Source organism: Labrus bergylta, chromosome 11, assembly GCF_963930695.1.
Source record: "Labrus bergylta chromosome 11, fLabBer1.1, whole genome shotgun sequence".
Lineage (NCBI taxonomy): Eukaryota > Metazoa > Chordata > Actinopteri > Labriformes > Labridae > Labrus > Labrus bergylta.
In genome coordinates this window covers 4,898,372-4,909,632 of record NC_089205.1, presented here as the reverse complement: position 1 = coordinate 4,909,632, position 11,261 = coordinate 4,898,372, and the positions used below count along the sequence as shown (strand labels likewise).

Here is an 11,261-nt window from a genome sequence, read left to right as displayed (position 1 = left end):
ACGGATCTCTCAGTCCTGTTTTGTGGCCAATAAAACTTCTTCTCCTGAAATCATTGCTGGAATCTCATTGGCGTGCTGTAAGTTAAAAAAAATCTGAGATCTCTCTTTTCTCTCTTCTTTTTCTTCCCCTCCCAAGCAGGAAGCAAGCAAAGAAGAAGAAAAACGAAGAGCGAAAAAGGGGCATCGTGGATCCTGAAGGGGAGGGTGAGTCGATACCGAACGAATTCTCTTCCTCCTCACTTCCCTCTCGGCTCCCCATCTGTTTCCTAAGCCTCGGACCACCATGGTGGCATGAAGGAGCCGCACCATATAGCTTTGTTATCTGGCTCGTCTTTTTCTCTGTCCGGAGGATTTCAGAGGACCACACCGGGCAGGGATTTGCGCTGGTAATGATTGAGCATGCACTGCAAGATTTTAATAACAGTGACAGTCGGGTGAGCATCATGTGAGAGGGGGCTGTTTGACGCTGTGCGGTCTCACAGCTTCAGATTTCGATGCTGTAATCGATGCATCCACACAGGGGTTTTTTTTGTTTTTTTTTGTCTCATACATCCTGACAATGAATAGCAAACAGTGGCTGGTGTAAAAATTTCCCCAGAGGCGGCAGTCATCGTTAGACATTCTGTTACTGCAGCAGGCTCTGTACCTGATGGCAGGGAGCATTTTTCAAAGTGCTGTATTGTTCAGCTGTGGTGGGGGAGGGGGAGAGGGAGAAAGAGAAAAAAGAGAGAGAGAGTTGGGTTGGGGGGGGAGCTGGCCAGTGTTGTGTCTGGCTGAGGTTTGCACTTGTTGTATGTTCATGTGTGTGTGTGTGTGTGTGTGTGTGTGGGGGGGGGGGGGGGGCAGTGGAGGTTGCAGAGCATGCATGTAAAAGAGGAGTGATGCGTAACTGCATGTGTGTAGCAGGGAGCGCTCGCTCTCTGTGCAGGAGATGCTCAGACGCTCTGAGTCCTCATTTGACTTATGGACGAGTTCAGTGCGTATAGAAGCAGGCTCGCCGGAGAGAAGTCAAAGAGCAGCTCGTTGTGAGGAGGTAGAGGAAGTGAAGATGTATCTCTCTCTGTCCCTGAGACCCTAACTTGTGACGTTATGTTCTTCATGTCCACGGGTTAGGCTCTCGGGAGCTGAGAGGGATGCACAGCCAGCGCTATCTTCCTGCGTTCCTGCGTCGAACAATGGCGATCAGAGCAGGGAGCAGGGAAGGCCATGGCGCAGCGAGGCTATAAGGCGTTCGCCGCACGCTCGCTGTGTTACACATTTTGGTTTGGCTCACACCCTTGCAGGGACATTGCACGTCATCTGGGCTTTTCTGTTTTTCTGTCTGCTGCACTGTGCACACACGCTTACAATGTGGATAAAATGTAGATGGACTGCTGAAATCTCTTGGGTGAGGAGGATGGGGATGTGGAGGCATGTGTGTTTTAAGTGTCTTGTGATGAAGTTCAGACGGGATGAAATGAGGGTAAAGATGGATGACATGATGCTGTCTTCCTTAACTGCACAAGCCTGTTGAAACAAAGGCAACGCTCATTATAAGCCTTTGATATTTGCTTAAATGAAATATAGGTCAGGCACTTTTCAAACTTTAATGTGATCATTTTCACACTTTTTGTCTAATGTTAATTAATTAACATGATTTGAATCCACTGAGAATTTCTTTCATTCAGATTTTTTTAAGTGAGTTTGTTATAACACGCATGCTCTTAAGTTCCATAATTTAACCCCCTCAGAGGAAAATATTTCACCTCATTCAAATCCTGAATACATACGTTTTTAGCATCCAAGCTAATTATTAAGCGAACAAGTAGCATACCAGTTTGCACAGGTACAAGTTTAAAGCAGGTGGGATGCTTATTTGAGAACTGTTAGCATCCTAAGCTACTAGCCAACCTCTGCTAAAAGGCGTTTTCTGCTGCTGCTGGTGGTAGAGAAAGGGCTAAAAAAGCTGGTTAGCATCAGTAGTTCGTGAGCGCTAATGCTAATGCTGCTGTGATAGCATTAGCTACTTCACAAACCAGTGGATTCTGTTAAGTGAAGAAGCATCTGTCAGTGTGTTACAGCAGACCTCTGGTGTGTGTGTGTGTGTGTGTGTGTGTGTGTGTGTGTGTGTGTGTGTGTGTGTGTGTGTCTGAGTGTGTGTGTTTCTGAGTGTGTGTGTACCTTTACGAAATGAGGGCAGCACAGAGTAATGTTGAGAGCGTGACCATGACAGCTCTGTACATTATGTGCTTGACCTCAGTGAACCCTCGGCGATGTTCAGGCTCACTTGCTCATGCTAACTGACACACATGTATCGGTGGCAGACGGACACACACACACACACACACACACACACACACACTCACTGCAGTGAGTGATATCCACTGCAGCTGCCAGGCGACAACCATGCCGACATCTATGAAGTGTTTCTGAATATGCAACTTGATTAAAGCAGAGTGGCGTCACAGTTTGTCGCTTACAGTAGCACAAATCTTGAGTGTTTTCTTTGGTTTTGGAGAGCACTTCAGTCGGTCGTAGTAGCACTGAAGTACATGGTGGCTGCTGCAGGATGTATGTTAACGTAGTGTTTTACCATGTCTTACCACGTCCTCTTGCACCTTGCATCTTGTTCTCAGTATAGGCTGTGACTCTCCTGAGATTTGCAGCAGCAGCAGCAGCAGCTCTTAGGCAGCATGATCCATCGATTTATGACTTCATACTGTAGCTACTATCTGGTTTTAATGGGGCATGGCAATATTATTGACGCTCTTTAAGGATGCTTCCCTGCGTTTAAATAGATGCTTAAGCTTGTGCACTTGTGGAGTTTGAGATCCAAGGGTGGGGAAATGATACTGGTGCTAGACGTTATCTGCTGTAAGGCCCTACATGGATGCATGTAAAGGAGCTATTCTGTTGTTACAATACAGAGTGTTATCTTACTTTTGTATGCATTGGTCACACCTGCTTTTTTTTGTGCAATAAAAGGTACAAGTACAGATGTTAAAATGGTAACAAAGAGCAGTTACAATGTAGTAATATCAAGGGGGTTCCCAAAGCCAGAGGATGTGAGGTTATCATGATGCATGAACAAGATAAAGTTAGTATGTGTGTGTAACTGTCTGCATGTTTGTATGGAGGCGGTGGTTTGCTCATGTAAAACTACTGTTCATATCTCAAATATCTGTGTCTCTGAAGCTTCATCTATTTGGATAAACGCCTTTTTCTTACATCAGGAGCATCACAGTCTGCTTTCCACTTGACCTTGAAAACTATTTATATCATTCCCCCTCCTTCAGTTTCATCTACCTCTCTAACATCAGCTAATCTAGGATACTAATTTGTTGCTTTTTATGTTCCTTTTCCTAAGCGTAACTATGTGATTATATGGACTTATATGGATGATAGCTTCAACGTGTCTGCACTTTTAAAATCTGCCATTCCAGCTCCTCTCTTATGTAATGCCTCTGTCTTTTTTTCTACCGAATATCTGCATCGAAATCGTCTTGTTATTTGTGAGCATGGTGTACAAACATGAACCTGGAGCAGTTTGTGTGAAGTGGGTAAAGCTGAAAAAGGGGGCTGCAGGCTTGCTCTCCATTGTTCGGCTGCTGCGCTCACTGTCTGTACACCGTGTCCCCATGGCAGAGGCAGACATGGAGGAGAGACAGACAGATAGAGCTACTGGTGGGCATATGCCAGCCTCGATAAGCTGCTTCATTGCTGCAATGTCTATTGAATTTTGTAGAAGAAAATAAAAAATAAAAAAAGGGGGGCGATCAGTTTCACCTTGAGATGCATTCTGATCCAATTCAGGCAGATTTATCGATAACATTTTTCGGCGATTAAGTGGCGACTCGTTTAGAAGCAGCTTCAGGTGTGTCAGTTAGTAAAACCTGTAATGACACCCTTCTTATTGAGATCATGCACCATTAAATCTCAGACTTCCTCGTCGAGGTTTCGGTTTAGTTTTTAGTCTCACATTTTAGGGTGTGAGAGCGGCTTTTCGAAAGCTAGTAGGTAGCTTGGTTATCGATCAAATCTCCTTTAAAAGGTGGACATCTTAGGTGGACTGCGGATAAGTGCAGTGGACACTACAGTTCAGGTGTGGAGGTGATGCCGCAGCAGGTTGATTGGCGAAACATATCGATAATTTAGGGACCGTTCGAAGATATAAAAGGTGAAATTATTGATCGGAGAGATTGATCGCTGTAGGAAAAAGGCATCGAATGAGGCAAGAGACTGCTGGCCATAAGCAGAGACGTCTCTTTGTGGCAGCAGTGGTGCATTTACAGTCACCATCCTGCAGTTCTTTTCTGCCACTCCCTTCAACACAGAGCCTCGGCTCAGCTGCAGGCTGGAGCAGCACACCCATCAATAACACGAGCTGGTCAGTTTGTGTGTGTGTGTGTGTGTGTGTGTGTGTGTGTGTGTGTGTGTGTGTGTGTGTGTGTGTGTGTGTGTGTGTGTGTGTGTGTGTGTGTGTGTGTGTGTGTGTGTGTGTGTGTGTGTGTGTGTGTGTGTCTGTGTGTGTCCTACAGTATCCGTCAGCATGTCTGTAAAGTCTTATTTTTGTGTGTGTGTGTGTGTGTGTGCGTGTGAGTGCGTGTGTGTGTGTGTTTAGCAGCACTGCAGAGGGGTTCACCACCCGCTCCTTCCAAGTCTGTCGGTGAAACAAGATGGCGTCGCAGCTCCACGTGGGCCCTCCCTCCCGCGCTGCCTCATGCGCTCTCTACCAATGGCACCGGAAAGCCAGCGGAGGTCATATTTGGAATTGTTGCACACCTGGGGCATATTTATTCCCTCATAGCTGAAATTGCTGCGACGCTTCTCTGTGCTGGAGCCCGGCCGACTTCAGGAGATTTAGGATTTGGGGCCGATCCAGAGCTTTCATTGTTTTTCTTGGTTTCTTTTTTCACGCAGTCTGTGTATCGGCTGCCAGACTGTATGCTGTTTTGGCTGCGATGTGGGCGGTTTAAAATGTTCTGGTGGGGTGGACGAGTATGTTTTCAGCATGATTCGTCTGCCTGACTGCGTGTGTGTGAGAGTGTCAGTGTGTGTGTGTGTGTGTGTGTGTGTGTGTGTTCTCCACGTCTCAGGCTGAAGCTAAGGCCAGTTTAAAGGAGCTTGGGGATTGTGCAGCCACACCACAGCAGCAGATTAAACAAGCTACACTGTAACCTCATTAATCTGAGAGACACTAATGTCACTAACAATGTGTCTGCAGTCACACACAACCTCACACACACACACACACACACACACACACACACAAATGCATTTAAAGCTGCTCCCTTTGTCTGCAGCTCACTCAGGTAGTGATAGTGATGACTGGAGTGTCTCTGCTCCGGGTCAGGCTGGATTTATTGATATTCTGGAAATCTGGCCATGAATCAACATTTAACTCTTTGCTGCCACATCAACTGTATTTTTTTTATGTTTAAAGTAAGAGACATTTATGCAAATTAACATGGGTCAATGTTTTGAATAGTTTTCTACCACCTGAAAGCAGGAAGCTGCAGATTTGATCAGCTTTTGTGTTTCTTCGAAAAAAGATGTGATTTTAGAGTTTCTTGTTATTTCTTCAGTTTTTTAACTAAGCTGGCATGGTTTTTAAAGACTATATGTTTTTTCTTTTTGATGATGATGATGATGATAATTAGGGGTGGGAATCACCAGGGGCCCCATGATACGATATTATCACTATACTTACGATAGAGGATTTGATATTATCACGATACTTGAGTCACAATATGATATTATTGTGATTTTAAACATTTGAGACATGCGAGAAAACATATTGCAATTAAGCTTTTTAACTGCTTATTATGTCCACAGAATTAAACTAAACCAAGAACTGTTTTGTCAAATAAGAACACATTCTCAGTCTGTTCATCTCCCTTCAGTCTTTTGATTTCTACACGATGTGAATCAAGCCAACTGACTGACCAACACAAAGTCAAACCCTGTGAAAGGTCACATGCTCCTCACAATCTGAACTGTTAGTACTTCAGTCTAATCCAACTTTAAACATACAACTTGTTCAAAATGAATTAAGCAACCCCTTCAGCAATTAATAATTAAAAAGCATATTTGAGATTAATATAATAAAAATATCGATACTTGGCGGCCATGAGACGATACAATATCGCCACAAAAGATATCGTGATACTATGCTGTAATCGATTTTTCCCCCACCTCTAACAATAATGATGATGGGAACATCATGTTAGGGAGAACTTTTTTACAGTGATGTTTAAATGTTTACATACATGTCTTTCTTTACAGGGTCGTACATCAGCATGCACATCATTGTGAGATAATGGAGATGACTTTTTTGTTAGAAAATTTACTTTTAACTTTTTAAAATTTAAGGTACAACAATTATTGTACCTTTGATGCTGTAGTTAGTCCATCAACTAAAATATACTCTCTTGATTAGTTCATCTGTTTTATTTATTCTAAAGCAAAAAATGCAGATACTTCAGGGATGTCATCATCGACCAACATAATGATCACTGGCTTTTTTCACTATGTTTGGATATTTTACAGACGAAACATACTTTCTTGGCAGGGAAGAGACCATGACCAAGAAGGAGGTTCACCCATGCAGGGCCCAATCTTTGCACCCCGCTGGGCTGACTTATGCTCAATTGCATATTTCTGTGCTGTGGGGGACTGCTTTTGTGCTGTCTCCTGATATCTTATTTCAAAAACTCCCCCCCTGGGAAAACAGTCATGTATTTCTGATTCTGAAAAATTGTTGGTTTCACACAACTTTTGAAATTGCAACATTATATAAAAAGTTGTAGATGAGCTGAGTTCATCATTTCACAACAAATGCAAAACATTCTAACATGTATTACTTCATACAGTATGTGCCTTTATTATTAAATTCTTAAACTACATTTTGGCCAAAAAATAGGACACTGGTTACTTCCTTCTATCAAATTACATTTTGTTTTTTTGTTTTTTTATCTTGTCTTCTCGTTTCTTAGAGCACATGTTTATGAGCCAGTCTCATTAAGAAGCTCAAAAAAGCAGAGGTCACATTGTAAAAGATTTTAGACATGACGCTTTGTTAAGCTCAGTGAGGTTACATTAAGCGTGTCGTTTGTATAAATACAAGTCCACTGTCACTTTATTTTTGTGTTTTATCGCTTATGTTGTACCAAGTTATGGAAAATGTTAAATCAAACGTTCATTGATTAGTCGTCAACTCTGCAGAAACTAAAAAATTCATTGCCAACTATTCTGATAATCTCTGGATTGGTTTCAGCAGTTTACCTCTGATTTGAATCATCTTTAATATGATTATTATCTCACTTTTCTCCTCCTGATAGTAAATGAAGTTGTGTACAAACAAGAAGATTGATAACATCATGTTAAAAAAAGTATGACGCATTAATAAAGAAAGACAAACAATAAAAAATAACGTAAAGTCGTTAGCTGCAGCTCTACTCTACAGCTATGTGTTGATGCTAATCACATCACATTTTAAGTTAGATATGCATTAAATGTAAATATAATTAATTATAATTCAAATAACCAGATATAGTTTAAATGACAGCAGAGGAAAGTTTTTACTTAATTATTTTAGTTTTGACGTGCTTTATAAAAGGTCATTTTTCACTACATAAATCACTTCTTCCTGGTGATAAATGATCGTAAGGATGGAGCCGAGATGTGAGAGCAGAACAAGCGAACCTTCAGAGGCCTGGTACTGAAATAGAGACGTCTTTAACTGTTGTGTCTAAATAAAGCCTTGATGCTGTCATTTCACACGATTGTGATTCTTTCAACTGCAGTGTTTATTAATAGAAACTCAGGATAAGTTATTTGATTCTTTTTTTCTGAACAGATATGTCATGTTGCATATCTTATATTTCATCTCTGGAGGTATTTTTATATACTTTTGAACGTCTTGAATCTGTGTCAAGCAGATTCTTCTGATCTTAGCCGTGATTTTTGGTTTCTGCAGAGCTGATATGACACATTACAACTTCCTGTCTGCTGACCACATAGACAAAGACACGGGACGGCACATGAACTGAGAGTTAAAAAAAAGACAGATGACTGCTAGATCACAGTTGTCAGTCTGCTTGTTTTCATATTGTCTTAAATTAAGTGTATGGATATTACTTTAATGGGTTACAACACCATAATAATACATAATTAGTTCATGTTGGTCATGGTATATAATTAGAGTAAGTCATTTGGGAATAAGTTTGTACACATATTCCTTTATGTTTCATTTAACTTCAGTCAGAGTGCTGGATGTACTGTACATACTGTATGTGCTGCACAAAGGGTTGTGTCTTCTCTCTCTTTCAGCCTGTTAGACCAGGTCAGGACAAGTCGAGGAATGGTCCATTAGCGTGAGACGGATATGACACCCAAACGGATCAAGCTTCAACTGCCCCTACACGAGTATACAATTATTTACGGGGTTTACATGATACCTTGACCAGGATGTACTTACAACTGTACTGTACATGTTTTCTCATTATTAATCTCTGTCTTGTATTTTCTACTGTGGCTCTGGAGCCAAAAGATTAATTTACAAAGTAATTTCAACATTTTTAATTTTGTAATAAAGAAAATGTTTAATGCCAATAAAATGTTTATGAAAAATGTCTTCTTTTTGTATTTCTTCAAGTTATGAATACTGAATCAGATATAGGTCAAAATAATACCAAATGTTAGCAGCAAGCTACACGTAGGCTGTGTCCGGAAATGCATACTTTCATACTATTCATGCTAAATACGATGCCACATTGAGTATGTCGTGCAATCCAAAATCATATAATGCAATTTTGTGTATGCAAGAAATGCCAGGATGTACACTAGATGTGCCAGAATCTTTAAACGATAGCACACTGGTCATACTAAACCGCTCAACATTGCTCGCAGCTCTCACATTATCTAGCTCCCCAGCTAGCCAATTAGAAGCATTTAAATGACGGTAACCATCCTGTAATACGTATTACACGTTGTCAAATTATATTATAATGACTACTCAGCTGTTTTCGTAATAAACAGATGTATATTGTTATTGAATTCTATTACAGTCCGGTTATCTTGATGCTAGCGTATAAAACGTAGCTCAGACCGGATGTATATAACGTAACAAGTTCAGTATATTGCTAACAACATGCTAACGATTAGGTTTTTATGCGGTTTGCAGTACATTAGTATTCGGTTTCGGACACAGCCTTAATCATGATTTTCACTATTTTCTTGGTTTATGCTAAAAGTTTAGCTAACATTTAAGCATGTTTTTTCTATTCTTGTCATAACAACCTGTTAACATGAAGTAGCTACAGCATGCTATATTAAATAAACACATAAACGGCCTATCAGTGCTACTGTAAATGATGTCAAGGTCTATGCTAATGCTTTAGTTTATGATGCTTTTAATTAACAGCCTTAATGCTAACCCTTTGACAAATGCAGTATATGCCATGCTAACACTTAGCACACTTTGCTAACTATGTTTAGCTAAGTTAATTAAAGGTTTATGCAACACTTCGTTTAGGTAGTAGCTGATCATGCTAACAATGCCATACATTTTATTCATCCCTATGTTATATAATTTAAAGGTTTTTGCTAACACTGTATCACGGTATGCCGTATCATGCTAGAATAACACCAGCATATATTTTTGATTGATCTGTGGCACACTGATTTAAAAAATATATTTTGTGTGCAACTACACTCTTAACAACCTGACACAATTAATATTTAGCACTAGCACACAGTAGTGTTAAATTGATGGTAGCATTTTAGCATGTTCTATGCTAAGTGGTTGTAAGAACCATGCTAGCATTTTAGCAAACAATAATGGCTGTTTTTTTTTTTTTAACATAGCCAATAACTCTATTTGATAGGTTTACAATTTAAGGATAAATATTTTTTAATGCTTACATATTAGAAGACAAAATGTTACATTAGGTTTTAGGCTTTTATTAAACTTTATTATTTAAGCTAGTATTTAAACTTTTCCTTTTATTTTATGGCTCAATGCTAACACTAACATGAAGACCCTCATCAAAAGCTTCAACATTATAGCATTGATGGTTAGTCTCTCTGGAAAGCCCCACACCGTCACAATGCTGAAGATTATAAATCTGAAAGTTCATTCCTGGAGTTTTTTAGCAATGAAGTGTCAAGTTTTTGTGGTGTTCATTCAGCCTCAACCTGCTTCCTCTTCCTGAGTGATTCAGCACATTTCCAAGAATGACTTTCAGCACTGGAGCGTTCTTGTCTGGACTTGTTGGAGCCAGATTTTGTTTTGTTTTGGATAATGTGACAATGAAAAGTAAAGTATTAGCACACGCCGCAGGACTGATGCAGCAAGAGGGTTTTTAAATGTAACAGAGAAAGCTAAATCATGTCCTGTCATCTGAAAGATGTTGACATAAGGATGTTCAGCATCAGAGGTTATTAATGAGTAAAAAAATATGTATATCTGCCAATGAAGCAAACACATTTTATTGTTAGGTTTCTTGAAATGAGATAAACTCACTAATTCCGACAGTCAAAAGATGTGTACTGTATTGGCAGACTGTTTACTCATTACAAGCAAAGCAGACCTTATTTTTTTATGTCTTGAAATTAGATGTTTAGCTGGATGTGTCCAGTGAATGTGGATTATATTTAGTGTAATGATTTAAGTTGTACTAAAAATTACACAAATAGGAGTTGAGTTGTTGTAGTGTATCATGCCTATAAGGGGACATGACGTTTGATAAATGAATCTGGATGTTGTCTTGTTAATAAGAGATTTTTTAATACCACCATGTACCATATTTGTAAACCCTTGCAATCTCACCCTGCCACGACTCATTTCTATAATCTGTTTTATGCAAAAGTGTGATTCAAAGTTATTGGTAGGACAATATGAAGTCTTGAATAGAAAAATGTTGGTCATTTTAGATGGACTCTTCAGTTATTGAATTCTGCATTTCTTTATTTAAATATACAAATGTGATTTTTATGGTTTTTACATTCAGAGCCTATGTTCAAATAAAACCCTGAAATACTGTGTTGAGAGTTTTCTGTTTGTGTTTTATGAGACTTTTATTAAACTTATTAAATAAAGAACTGATTCCTTTGTGTGAGAATATGCATAAAAAGATTACTAAAGAAAAGAAAGACTTACTCTGTATTAAATGTTAACATTGAGCAGCAGAAGATAAGATAAAACCATCTTCAGGTTTGTATTAGGTGAATACGAGTAAGGTAAGTTTATGAATGGGTGAATCTTTTGAAAGTCGAAGCAT

At 39.6% G+C, this 11,261-nt stretch overlaps 1 long non-coding RNA gene across 3 annotated transcripts in view; it reads left to right on the top strand.

The window, feature by feature from the left end:
• LOC109992332 (uncharacterized) overlaps nt 1–11,023 on the top strand; it is a 113,186-nt gene extending 102,163 nt beyond the window's left edge. For all 3 annotated transcript variants that reach the window (XR_010667105.1, XR_010667104.1, XR_010667103.1), the window contains 2 exons: nt 140–204; nt 8,311–11,023. This is a non-coding gene — a long non-coding RNA (uncharacterized lncRNA). The remainder of the gene's footprint in view (nt 1–139; nt 205–8,310) is intronic.
• Nucleotides 11,024–11,261: the final 238 nt, after the last annotated feature.